Source organism: Rosa chinensis, chromosome 4, assembly GCF_002994745.2.
Source record: "Rosa chinensis cultivar Old Blush chromosome 4, RchiOBHm-V2, whole genome shotgun sequence".
In the NCBI taxonomy this organism is placed as follows: domain Eukaryota; kingdom Viridiplantae; phylum Streptophyta; class Magnoliopsida; order Rosales; family Rosaceae; genus Rosa; species Rosa chinensis.
Window position 1 is genome coordinate 2,004,819 of NC_037091.1, and position 14,599 is coordinate 2,019,417.

Here is a 14,599-nt window from a genome sequence, read left to right on the forward strand (position 1 = left end):
GCTCGTGAAAGGGCGAAAGGCCGTTACTTTGTTATATTTTTGCTTGTTAATCATGTAAATTTTTGTCTGGCTATAATCAAACTCTTTCTTACAGTTTAGCATAAAATCAAACATATTTTGCTTATCATAACTTATAAGCTTGTAAGAAGCCTAAACAAACATGCACACAATTATGGATGTTCATGAATAATAGAAAGCGACTCAATTATGTTATTGTGTGAGCTTTGAAGCAGCTTCTGAAGCAGATTGTCGATTTGGGAAAGGTGATTGTGTAGGTACATAATGTTATGCAGTTATGCATCATCTACACCATGTCTACCGCAGATTTAAGGATTTTAGGAAGACTTGGCCATTCTTTCTTTGATGTTGTAGAAAGACAAGGAAGTTAAATCACATAGTTTTCAGTGTGTGTGATCAACAGAGTACTGAAATACAGAGCGTTTGCATAAGGGAAAAGTGGAGCGAGTAATCACAATTCAATCCGCCTCAAAATTGTATTGATCAACATCATGAGCTAAACTCGTGTTCTCTTCTGCTTGCTCAAATTAGATAATTATTCATCATGAGTGTGACATCATAATAGTACCAAAAGTGCTTACATCTTTGAATCCTTTTTGCAGTCAATCCAGCACTCTTGTGGCTTAGGTTGGAGATGATTGGCACAAATTATGAGGCTTCCCATTGAAAGAGCAAAACTAGTTGTTAGTTCACTATTTTTATTGTTTGCTTCAATTTGGGAGCTCCTTCATGAAAATGGTCGTAGTAGAAGTCCATGCTAAATTGTTCAAATCAGTGGATTTTAGTTTTTTTTTTTTTTTTTCATGGAGGAAGGGTAAGCTTCCTGGCCCTCGCTTCTGGTAGGAATATATAAGTCCCAGGCAAGGATTGAACATTGTACCATCTCAAAACAAGCTTCCCCATTGCTTTCTTTCAATAACATCAATCTAATCTTAGAAAATTGTAGAGAAAATTAAGCTAGTACTAAGCAAGGCTTGGATTTGGAATTGCTTCTTAATTGTTCGTTCTTCCACAGTCATGCACATTAAAAAATAACAGATACGAATTAACAAATTGAATACTACACCCAGAAACTTTATTACTGGATAACATTAATCAAAATGCAAGTAACAAAGTGAAACCAAATATTAATACTGAATCATATCAACCAATTTGTATGGACTATGAAGATGAATATACCATTATTCCTCATCATGATGTGGCCAATCTCTGCAGCACCATGGCTGTTGATTCTATCTGTCCACAACAACACAAAGCAACTTGTGAAATGTTTGTTAAATTCTTAGACCGATTCAGATTAAACATATTCTTGTATTTCAAGATGTAAACAGAATATACAAGTTTTTCACGAATCGTACACATTGGCGTCTAAGAAGCAGCCTCATCATAGATTCCCAGATAGTACAGCAATGTCTGTAATCACCTGAACCAAAGAGTGCATATTATTCACTACTTGCAAAGATTTTCAAGCATAGCAATTATATAGTACAATCATTAGGTTTAAAAATCATACTATGATGTAAAGATTAACATGGAAATAAATATACGTTTTTCCTTCCAGTACATAAATGGAAAAAAAAAATGACACATAAAAAAGGGGAGGAAAAACCATATGTCTACAAATGTCAACCCAAGTAAGCAAAATATCTGCAGATTCTTAGAACACAGAGAGAACCCTAAATTGGAAATTCTTGTAGGAAGACTCACAAAAATCTTGATTCTCACCCTTTGATACTTGAAGTTGAATCTGCAGCAGCGTTTCAAATTGTTGCTTCAAACCACTCTAAAAGAACACATCTGAGTGAAATTTGCTTCTGCTAATGCACCTCGAGATAGAGCAGAAGCAAAATTATACATGATATTATATGATGATGGAGTAATGAGGTATCAAATTCTAATGCAGTAACGATCAAGATAGATCTGCCCCTTCCTGATCCGAATGCAGACTACCACAAAGCATTTCACAGGGTGGTGAAACAACAGTTGGGATTCAATTGAAGCTGACATGGGCTGGGATTTCTTCAGGGAATTTGGCTGCAAGAATGAGATAATGTAATTAAGATAATGGCAAAAGTTGAGACACTTGACACCTCAATGTATAGATCTTTAAATTGAGGATAGTCCAATACTTTCAACTGTTTTGTAGAATTACAGAGGAATATGATCAAATAACCTAAATACAAACTTTAATGCGTTATGCACTATTATTCTGAAACTGAATAGTTTTAACACTTCCTCTAAGTTAAATGAAAAAGGAAAAAGGAAAGGTATTTATTCCCAGAGGATTATACATATACACTTGCTCATTGATTAGTTTTGCTGAATAGACATACTTGTTGGAGAGAGCCTAATCCTGCAGCAGCCTCTAATGAGACTCGTGCCACTTGCTTATGACTCTAAAAACCCTCATCAACCACCGCATATGATCGTGGCAATAGAATACAGGCAGTCAGACTGTTTCAAGAACACATTAGAAATTAAAACTGCCATCAGTTAAAGGAACCGTATATTAAGATCCAAGTTCTTTCATAATATAAGTACTAAGTAGAAGTAGTTGCTTCTCTTTCTTACGGTGCCACTAGACCTTGTGAATGGTAATTCAGACTAGTCTAGCTCCTGAATATGTGCTGCTAAATTGATGCAAATATTTAATGCTTTCTTGCATGAATCTACAACAGAGGTAAACTCCAAGAAAGAGTAACTACTCACAGTATCAATTCCATCCTTAGAAACAATGAAAACCAATTCCATTTTCCTCAAGAAGGTCAGCACACACCGCTGCATCACCTTGAAGCAAGATTCTTAGCCAAAGCCAGGCTAGAACTTCTGATACCAAAAAATTGTTTTATATGAGTTTGGCAAATTGTTGGCAATACTTATTTATGAAATTTCAAGTTGTAATCTGTAGAATAAAATTGAATATGCTTGTGGCCTGTGCTAGGAAGATTTTGCTTAAACTGATAAATTTCATATTCCATGTGCTCAATCCATGGACCATGTGGATAATGCAACATCATGCTCTTTGAACATGATATGTTTTGATCAAATTGTAGACAATAACATCAAGGCACTTGAGCATAGAAGTACTAGGAAAAGAGTATAGGCAAGATTACAACTAAGGGGACATAGCATATGCCTTTGCTTCAAGCTTATTTGCAGTCATTTCAAATTTAGCTGGATCAGCATGTACCCCACTTGGCCAGAATATGTAACCTTTCAGAGTGGAATGTCTATAGTCCCCACTGGAAATGGAAAAGCAACCAAAATGCATGATATCAATCAACTAGCAACACGGTAACACAGTGAAAGTTAAGAAAATGAACCAGAAACCAAATATTAATAATGAATCCTATCAACCAATTTGTATCGAACCATGGACTACCTTAATCTGCATTTACAGCTAGCTGATACCACCAATGTTCTCCTACAACTATGGAATCACTTGAGGATCAACAATGTGGAGGACTGCAAAACAGCTTTGAGACCATTATTCCCCATCATCATGTAGCCAATCTTAAGCGCCTACGAGATCCAAAGCACCATGCCTTCATTAATTCCATCTGTCCACAATAAATACAAAGCAACTCATAAAAGCCCTTTAGGTTTTGCTAACTATTATATTATGGAAATGTTTTTATCAGAGAAGTTTGTAGACAGTACGCAGGTAAGGTTAGTTAGTAACAGCAATTAGTTAGCTTGAAAGAATCTTCATGATGATATGCTTCTGCATTTTCTAATACCATGTGCTAGTATCACTGCATTCTTGAGGAATCACAAAGATACGTTCATTGTTTCTATAAAATCTGAGTTCCAGCTAGGAGACAGGAAAGTATAATCACATAATTAAAGTGTGATACAGAGAGTACTTCATACAGAGCGTTTGGAGCGTATCTAGAAAGGAAAAAAAAAAAACAAGTGAGAGAGAGAGAGAGAGAGAGAGTACAGAGAGCCATTTTGTTCTCTACTGATAGATTTAATCGCATAGTTTAAAGATGAATGCCATTGTCCTCTCTTTTTCTTATATTCACAGTTTCAGAGCACTAAAATCAATGTCAATGCCTTGTGTACTGTAGCTACTATTTACTCAAAATAATGGATAGACTATAAACATTTAAGACTGTTGATGCATATATGAATTTGAACTAACCAATGTAGTGCTTATAGTGTAAAGTGACAGGGCCATTTGGTCAATTCTGAAGTAACAGCTGCTAGGCCGAAATTGTGAAACTTGCCATGATGCAACTCAAAACAGGCCAGATTTAATGTACAGGATGCACCTCAAACAGCTGCTAGCAGACATGGATCAGAATTTCTTCATGGAATTCGATGCAATTGAGATATTAAATGTAATTAAGACAATGATGAGATCGCCAGAGTTGAGATATTTAAGTGAGGCATTTTAAAATATTGTTGATTTTACTAAACGTGATTGAAACATGTAGGATTACATTGGAATAAACCTTAATGCACACTGTTATTCTGAAACAACCCTTCCATATGGTACAACAGCAGCACCATGGAGATAGGTTAACTGCTTCAGACGTTAGAAAACTTTGAAAAGACAGTGATACTAAGAAGATGATATGCATGTGAACTTACAGATTGGTCACCTGAAGTGGATGGTAGTGTTGCTTGCAGAGACAAAGACAGCTATGGGTCTTGAGCACCTTCAATTGCGCCACGAGGTTTTGTTGGTTCCGAAGACAGAAAACTCAGTTGCTTCCTCATGGTGTTGAAGCTGTGGAGTAGTTGAGTGATGGGAACTATGCAGGTTTGCTTGTTGCCTGCAAATTTGATAAGCAAAGGAACATTAACTATATGAAACTGTCAAGAGGCTAAGTTACGTATCCTAATTTACTCCAATTAACCAAAGATCATACCTTCCGAATTAAGCAAGAAAAACTAAGAAGAGAATCTCTCAAATATGTAGGAGGAGATATTTTCTCTTTTATTGAACATTGAACAAGAAAACTACATCAACTAGGAAGACAAACGGATGATGAGCATGGAAAAATAGCACATACCTTTACTTTTAGTTTATTTTCACTGGTCTCAAATTCAGACAGATCAGCATGTACCCAATTTTGCCCGAATCTGCAACCATTCCAAGTGAAAGTTTATAGTTTCCACTGCAAACAGAAGCAACAATCAAAATGTATAAAATTAATCACCCAGAAACATTATTACTAGATAACATTAATCAAAATGTTCAAATATTAATACTAGATTATATCAACCAATTTGTATGGACTACCTTGATTTGCAGAGCCTAGCTGACTACCACGAATGCTCTCCTACAACAATGGGATCAACTGATAATCAACAATCTTATAAAAAAAAATAAAAAAAATGATCATCAACAATGAAGATAATGGAAAAGTTGAGATACTTGAGAGTTGAGACCTCAATGTATAGGTCTTTAAATTGAGGATAGTCCAATACTTCCAATTGTTTACTAAAATTACAGAGGAACCTAGAAAATGAATTATTCGTCCAGTTTTCTGTTCATTTCATTAAACAGGTTTGTAATTGTAGGATTACGATCAAATACAAACATTAAGGAAAGGTATTTATTCTAAGTGGATTACACATATACACTTACTCATTCATCAGTTTTGATGAAAAGAAATTCTTGTTGGAGAGAGCCTGATCCTGCAGCAGCCTTTAAAGAGACTCATGCCACTTGCTTATGACTGAAAACCCTTATCAACCACCACTTATGATCGCTGCAATAAAATACATGCAATAATATGATATGTATCGTTAAAATTGTAAGCAATAACATATGGCATTTGAGCCAAAAATTACTAGGAAAAGAGCATAGGCAAGAGTACAGCTAGAGGAGATAGCATTTACCTCTGCTTCTAGCTTATTTGCGTGGCCTAGCTAGCTGATTACCACCAATATTCTCCTACAACAATGGAATCAATCAATCAATTGAGGAAAAACTCACCAATTTTGATACCACAAAACAATCATTCCTATAAAAACATGAAATCTGCAGAATTTAAGAACTGGAAAGAAAGCCAAACCTGAATATAGCTGCTAGTCTGTGAAAGAACATGGCATATATTATTGTTGGAACTATGGAGTAGTCTGTGAAAGAACATGGCATATATTATTGTTGGAACTATGGAGTACTGGCTGGTGAGGTAGGATCAAGATTTGTTGCCAATGAGAAGTCTGGAAGATTTGATCAGAGGTGGATGCAGATGCAGAGTAATCGGGGATGGGAGGCATTGTTGGTAGTTCCTCAGGGCAGTGTCGTTTTGAAAGAGTTGGTTGCTCCTGCTGCTCTTGTTGTCATTGGCTCCAGTACGAGGCTCTTTTGTTCTGTATTCGTCGAAGAAAGCCAGTCTAGCATGCCCCACTCATCCATGGGAATGGTTGTGCGATGGTTGCCCGGCAGCGCGTTGTCGTTTTGGAGGAACCACTGTTGATGCATCTTCCGGGGTGTGGTGCCGTTTCGGAGGTTTGGAAGACAGCTGTGACAACGGAGTTGGCTCTTCTTCATCATCATCTTCAATTAGAAGGCTAGTCATCGGTGGTTGGCATACCAGGTGAACTCCACAGCTCTTCATTTGAGAAGCAGGGTAAAATTGAACTCGACAGTGATAACGCGACCCACCGTTTTGATCCACCTTTCCCTTTATTTCATCACATAATGGAATATAACTTAGCCACATATGGTCTGGCATTGAACCGGGCAACTTGGAATGCCGATCTATGAGTACCCCATTGATGGAAATATCAGCTCCTACGTGAATCATAAAACTAAGAGGTTCCTCAACTAGAACATAACAAACAGCCAGTCCTATGTTGGCCCAATTCAATTTGCTTGGGATTTCAAAAGAAATTGCACATGTACTGGATGGGCCGTTTTCATTAACAGCAACCTCCTTCGAACAATGGAACCACTTCGGAACCTCACCACCGGATAATAGAAGCCTAAACCGGGTGTTGTGCTGCAATAAAAACGTCAACTATATTGTCAATACCGCAAGTGTACTTCCAGCAATAGGAATTCAGGTGAGAGACCCCTTATGTGTAGGCGGGTCGGGTCTCACCCCATAATTCATACGGCAATATTAAGGGAATTATCTAGAAACTGTATACATTTTGTTTGGATTCAATGTATTTTATAGGTAGGAGATTGCAAACTAAATCATACGGCAATATTAACGGAATTATCTAGAAACTGTGTACATTTTGTTTGGATTCAATGTATTTTATAGGTAGGAGATTGCAAATGAAATCATACGGCAATATTAACGGAATTATCTAGAAATTGTGTACATTTTGTTTGGATTCAATGTATTTTGACTATTTTCTAGGTAGGAGATTGCAAATTAAATAATACGGCAATATTAACATCTCACTTTATTGATTTTCAGGTCTGAAAAGAAAAAGAGAACGGTCAATTTTTCTTCAAATCCCTTGACCAAAAGAAATGTTAATTTTCAGAGGAAGAATCAGTTCTTATGACCCTTTAAAATATGCACTGCTATTCTTTTCAATTTCTACTTCACTAAACGGGTTTTGGGTTGAATAAAGTACTGCTATTTTGAAAGTTCAGCATACAACGACACCAACATCATGGTAATAGACTAATAGTTTTACTACGACCTTTAAGTTACAGAAAAAAAGGAAAAGAGAACAATACATGTGGCTAATTCTAAATGCTTACAAATACTTGCATACCGATCCGTTTTCGAACTCAGTTAACTCTGATGCTATTTGTAGCCGTCCTGCAACAGCCTATTAAGATGGAATCCACAGCACATGGCACTTGATCACTGCGGCTGAAAACTATTCAGCAACCAACCCCGTTAATCACTTTACTGGAAAAGAAATGCAGTTGGCCCTTTTAAAGTACACTTAATTAGAATTCAAAACCCAAAAGCAAATGGCCAAATGCACACTGAATGGGAAGCAGAAAGCCAGCCAACATTGCTAAAGGAGGCCAAAGTTCATTGCTGATTTCTACCTCTTAATGAGAATTAGCATCATTTGACTCTTGTTCTAGAAAGACAGTATTAATCACTTAACTAAAGAGTGATTTGGCGAATACTGTATACAGAGTTCGGAACATATTCTAGAAAGAAAGAAAAAAGAAGGACAAAAATAGAGACAGCCATTTTGTTCATTAACAATTTAGGGATTAATGTCATGTTCTTCTCTTTTTCCTTATATCAAGTGTTAGGGGATTAATATCAATGTAAATACCTTATGTGTAGCCACTAGCTAACCTGTCTCAAAATAGTGCATATATTAACTAACAAAGTATACATATACTGTATACATCGTATGTATCAATTTTCATTAACCTATGTAGTTCTTATCGTGTAGAGACAGAGCCATATGTTCAATTATGAAGTTAACTTGCTAGGCTAAAAGTTTGAATTTTTCTTCATTCAATGCTCATCAAAATATACAAGAGTTAATTGTACATGATCTATATGGTCATGGGAGTAACAAGGTAGCACTACTAATGCAGTAAAAATCAAGATAGATCTTTCCCCTTTCTGCTCCCAATGCAGACATGGGTGAAACAACAGTCGGGATTCAATTGCAGTAGAAAACGTTTGGGAATTCTGGAGGGATTTGGATGCAACATTTAGATACTCGATATAAATACGATGATGGTGTAGCTGCTAGAGCTGAGATACTCAAGATCTCAGTTTATAGATCTTTAAATTGAGGGTACTCCAATCCTTCCAACTACTTTCTAAATTTACAGAGGAAGAATAAGTTTGCTGAAGAATGAACCATTTTTCAATGTTCTGTTCATTTTACTAAACGGGTTCCAGAAACATGTAGATTAATGATTGAATAATCAAAGATACGTACTGTTATTCTGCAACATAACGACACAAAACCAGGACCATCTAAGTTAAAAATTAAAATTAAAAACTTGGAAAGGGAAAAGGAAAAGGAAAAGATTCATGTATTTATTAGAAGATGATCACATTAACATACCTGCATGAAGTCAAAAGATTATTTTCAAGTCACAGCTTCAACCTTCTGTGTCTCTGAAAGAATACATCTGAATGCATGGCATTCTTGTTGAAACTCTTAAGTTGACGGGGTACGGTTGGTGATATCGATTTTCTTGGCATACTAGGTGAACCACCTTCATTCCAGCTTCAGGCTCAAGGGCTTGATTGGTCAACGCTTGTTTATTCAGCCAAGTAGTCAATGAGTTTGAACAATGGCAATGGAAGAGATTGGGTTCTGCATATTCCCTTGAAGCATGGCTCAATGATAATGGAGGCATACTTGGATTGTGTAATTAACACTATGATAATGGCAGTGCAGATCAAAAGCAATCAATAATGGGAGTGCAGACTAAAGAAGAATAATAATTGGGGGAGAGTTCTCTTCAATCATAATTCTATTACCAGTAATCACTGCAAGAGCAAAGCCCCTGACTAAAGAAATGGAAGCTGCTGTTATCTTGAACAGTAACTTCCCTGTCAGATATTCTTGACACTAATTTGGCAAACTTCCCTGTCAGATATTCACCACACGAATTGGCACTCCTTGCCCTGTACCTATAAGCCCAAAAGCTTTGGCCACTTTCTCACTGTGTCAACTGAGCAAGTACTCTTTCTCCTCCTCATCAACATCAATCAGGACATTGTCCAAATCAGGAATGTGGCCAGCATCTCTGAGTCTGCTGTTTATTTCTTGCACCATCAATGCAATGTGGCTCTTCTGTGTGTGTGTATCACTATCACCACCGAAGGTAGACTCATGAATCAGTCCATTAACTTCAACGGAACTGCATCCAGGTACCTTCTGAATCCCATCCTCTTTCAGCTGTAGCCTCACTTTTGCAACATCTGCCCATTTCCCAGCTGATGCATATACGTTTGAGAGAAGCACATGAATACCAGTCCTCTGAGTAGTCAATTTAGATACCTGTTCAGCTGCATACGCTGCCATTTCAACGTTTTTGTGGGTTCGACAAGCAGCCAAGAGAGTGCCCCAAATGACATCATTAGGTTACATTGGCATGCTCTTTACCAGATCAACAGCTTCTTCCAAGCCCCCTGCTCGGCCAAGTAGATCAACCATGCAACTGTAATGAACAATATTGAGGGGAAATGCCATGGACTGATTGCATTGACATGAAAATGTTCCGTCCTTGTTCCAAAAGACCAACATGGCTGTATGCTGTTAGTACTGCCACAAAGACTACATCTGGTTTCACCCCTTGCTTATGCATGTTATCGAAAAGCTCTAGAGCTCGCTCCCCATTTCCTTGCATGGCCATTGCTCCAATGGCTGCTGTCCAAGCAGATGTGACTAAAGAATACATCTGAATGAATGGCATTCTTGTCGGAACTCTTAAGTGGATGGGGTACTGTTGGTAAATAGCCATTTAGTTGGCATACTAGGTGAACCACTGTTATTCCAGCTTCAGGCTCAAGGGCTTGATTGGTGTCATATACAATGCTTGTTTATTCAGCAGAGTAGTAAATGAGTTTAAACAATGACAGTGGAAGAGATTGGGTTCTGCATATTTCCCTGGAAGTATGGCTTAATGATAATGGAGGCATACTTGGATTGTGTAATTAACACAAAATGATAATGGCAGTGCAGATCAATAGCAATCAATAATGGACTGCAGACTGAAGAAGAATAATAATTGGTGGAGAGTTCTCTTCAAATCATAATTCTATTACCAGTAATCACTGCAAGAACATACATAAAGAAATGGTACCTGCTGTTATCTTGAACAATAACTTCCCTGTGGTATATTCTTGACACTAACTTGGCAAAAGAGTGACAATCAAAACACATTCTCAGATTCTTCACCACACGAATTGGCACTTCTTACCTTGTACCTTTAAGTCCAAAAGCTTTGGCCACTTTCTCACTATATCGACTGAGCAAGTACTCTCTCCTTCTCATCAACATTAAGCATGACATTGTCCAGATCAGGAACGTGGCAAGCATCTCTGAGTCTGCTGTTTATTTCTTGCATCAACGCAATGTGGCTCCTCTCTGTGTGTGTATCAGCATCACCACCGGAGGTAAACTCATGAATCACTCCATTAACTTCAACGGAACTGCATCCAGGTACCTTCTGAATCCCTTCCTCTTTCAGTTGTAGCCTCACTTTTGCAACATCTGCCCATTTCCCAGCTGATGCATATATGTTTGAGAGAAGCACATGAATACCAGTCCTCTGAGTAGTCAATTTAGATACCTATTCAGCTGCATATGCTGCCATTTCGACCTTTTTGTGGGTTTGACAAGCAGCCAAGAGAGTGCCCCAAATGACATCATTAGGTTCCATTGGCATGCTCTTTACCAGATCAACAGCTTCTTCCAAGCCCCCTGCTCGGCCAAGTAGATCAACCATGCAACTGTAATGAACAATATTGAGGGGAAATGCCATGGACTGATTGCATTGACATGAAAATGTTCCGTCCTTGTTCCAAAAGACCAACATGGCTGTATGCTGTTAGTACTGCCACAAAGACTACATCTGGTTTCACCCCTTGCTTATGCATGTTATCGAAAAGCTCTAGAGCTCGCTCCCCGTTTCCTTGCATGGCCAGTGCTCCAATGGCTGCTGTCCAAGCAGAAACATCTCTTCTTGCCATGTTATCAAACACCTTTATTGCACTTTGAGGGTCACCACATCTAGCAAACATGTCAACTAAAGCTGTCCCGAGCCGCATGTCACAGTTAAGTTTATCTTTTTCGATATAAGCATGAGTCTACTTTGCAAGATCAATAGCTCCTAGATATCCGCAGGCAGATGCAACCTCCACCATGGTCACCGTATCTCCTTTTATTGCCTCAGTCTGCATCACCCGGAAAAGTTCAATTGCTTCCTAAAACCTGCTCTCTTGGACCAGAGCACCAATCATAGAGTTCCAAGAAACAAGATCACTTTTTCGCATCTCATTGAACATTTTCCAAACTGACTTCACATCACCACTTCTTATGAAACCAGAAATCAAGGAGTTCCGTGATAGTACAATCTTATTCGACATATTGTCAAAAATTATGCAGGCCATTTCTGGTTGGCTGCACTTCTTGTACATGTCAATCATGGCATTGCAAATCGTATCCCAACCTTCTGGTCCATTCCTTAGAACATAACCATGGGAACACTTTCCAGAGAGAGAATCACTTAGTTGGCAAAAGCTGATATGGCACATAACATTGTCGGGTCTTAAGCCCTGTTGTAGCATTTCACCCATGACCAAAACTGCTTCATTATCAAGTCCCTGGCGCACAGAATTTGACAAAATTGTATTGTAAAGAACCGAGTTTTTATCCACACATTCATCAAAAACCGCTTTGCAGCATCAGTAGCTCCACTTTTCATATGCATATCAACAAGTGAATTCAACATAAGCATATTACTCTTCAATCCAGACCCCCCAATGGAAGCACAAGCCTCTCACTCAACGCTACATGCTTCAACTTGGCGTATGCAGAAATGACACACACCATAGTCACCGAATTGGTTTAATCCCGGCAGCCACCATCTCGAAAAACAAGAAAAAAGCTTCCTTTGTCATATCCCTCCAACCATAACCGCAAATCAGAACTAGTCCCCAACACAGTATTCCTCTCAAGCATTTCATCAAACACCTTCCAGGCATAATCCAAGTCCCCACATTCTGCATAGAACTGAATCAAAGAATCCCCAATAAACACATCTTCCTCCAAACCCTTATTCACAAGCAACCCACGGAGCTGAACGCCTTCACAAAAAGCCACAATCAGGAGGGAGTTGGGAAGAACAAACAAGAAGAAAAAGAAAAAGAAAAAGAAAAAGAAAAAGGAGAACTATAAAGTTTACTGGTGTTTAGCTTCTGGGTCGTTCAGCGTCTTGGGGCTGTGGAAGTTTGAAATAAGCAGCCCAAAGCATCTTCAAATAATTACCATAAGGCTTACCACCAATTGATCCAAGGCTACCAAAGTTTGAACAGTAAAAGATATCTGGGTCCACACTGGACTAACAAAAAAAAAAAAAAAATTACTTTGAGGAGCAACAAAAATCAAGCAGAAAATATCATCCATTTTACTACAAATAATAAAGCAGCAGTCCATGATGGACAACACAAACATCTTACAACACAAATATGATTCTTGCACTAGATAAAAGTAATGGTTCAATACAAATAAAACTGACTTGACACAAGAGACTATGATATAATAGAAATGAAAAATCTAGAACTCAAGAATATTTAAGTTGACACTGATTTGCCAAAACAGAAAAGCAATGTAGGACTGAGAGAGCATGGAATAGTCGGTAAAGATATTTGGAGTAGCATGGTGCATAACTAAATGGTAGTATAATCATCATCATTAATTGGGAAGGGTGAAAGTAAAGAAAATGTTAGAGGTGTTTTGAAATGAACAAAGTGTGACACAACTTTGGAAGCCTATACCTGTATATCCTACATTTTTAGGAAGACATGACCTGGTAAACACCTGCCCCAGCCAAATTAGTATCATTGACAGCCACCATGACATCATTTGAATCCCCTTTTTTTTTCTTTTTTTTTTTTAAATTAAAATAGAGGATTAGGCGATATTAGCCCCTCGTTAGCGGTCATTGCGCAAGGCGCCTACCTTCCGTATAATAGAGAGGAGACCACTACACCCGAGAACCCACCCCCCGTCCCTCTATTTTATTTTATTAGAATATTAAAAAAAAACAAAATACAAGATAGAAGAGGGGGACATAAACCAAAACCTCTCCCAATATCAAGAAACAATACAACTGGACTGAAATTCCAACATTAAAAATAACAAACCTTCCTACCTATAAAGAAGGTAAAAACTTGAGTACTAATAAGGACCCCCAAAAGAACAACCCAAGAGCAGCAACCAACATCTACTATGCAAATCTGAAATTAGGAAGGCCTGCCAAATCACGGGAATATGCCTCAAGTGCACAAGGAGGACAAGAGTCCCACCAATGAACACTAACCTGAGTTGCCCCAAAAGTAGCTAAAGAATCTGCTACCTGATTGCCTTCGTGATAGATATGAGAAACCGTCACGGACATAGATGCTAGCATAACCCGACAGTTAAACCAATTTGTAGAGTATCGCCATGGTACATCACTCTGAAGAGAAGACAGAAAATGAATTACCAAAGCCGAGTCACTTTCAATCCATAGGGAATGCCAACCTTTCTGAGATGCAATATGAATAGCATGAATCACTGCCTGAAGCTCAGCCTCCAAAGCATAGGCCACCCAAGAGCCCCCGCAAAACAACCAAGCACTCGACCCAAATGATCACGAAAAATGCCCCCGAAACCTGCTGGACCTGGAGTGCCTCTAACTGCGCCATCAGTGTTAACCTTAACTTGCAAAATAGAAGGAGCATGCCACATAACCTCTATAATCTTTGGAGCTTTAGGGGGTGTGGGAGTAATCAACGAATTTGACCCACCATTATGACAATTGACCCTCGCCATAAATACGCGGACAATGACAATCGTAGATGCGGTGGCAATCATCGTTATTAACGACACAATGAATATGGCGTTAAGGAGGCGCGGTCGTAATGACATGACATGATGGTGTTATTGGATA

At 38.3% G+C, this 14,599-nt stretch overlaps 1 long non-coding RNA gene across 19 annotated transcripts; it reads right to left on the reverse strand.

Annotated features, from left to right (window-relative positions):
* Window positions 1-979: 979 nt before the first annotated feature.
* On the reverse strand, window positions 980-13,391 carry LOC112197371. Of its 19 annotated transcripts, none has more exons than XR_005809948.1 (17): window positions 12,851-13,391; window positions 8,998-12,752; window positions 7,720-7,827; window positions 6,051-6,983; window positions 5,875-5,929; window positions 5,621-5,744; window positions 5,273-5,312; window positions 5,043-5,147; window positions 4,618-4,802; window positions 4,166-4,304; window positions 3,401-3,578; window positions 3,132-3,260; window positions 2,728-2,844; window positions 2,352-2,472; window positions 1,744-2,052; window positions 1,377-1,441; window positions 980-1,254 (listed from the first exon to the last, which is right to left on the reverse strand). It is a non-coding gene; the product is annotated as an uncharacterized LOC112197371 (long non-coding RNA). The 19 variants fall into 19 exon arrangements; XR_005809954.1 differs by having other exon boundaries at window positions 8,998-10,655; window positions 10,748-13,390; XR_005809962.1 differs by having other exon boundaries at window positions 981-1,254; window positions 5,043-5,112; window positions 8,998-13,385.
* Between the last annotated feature and the right edge of the window lie 1,208 nt (window positions 13,392-14,599).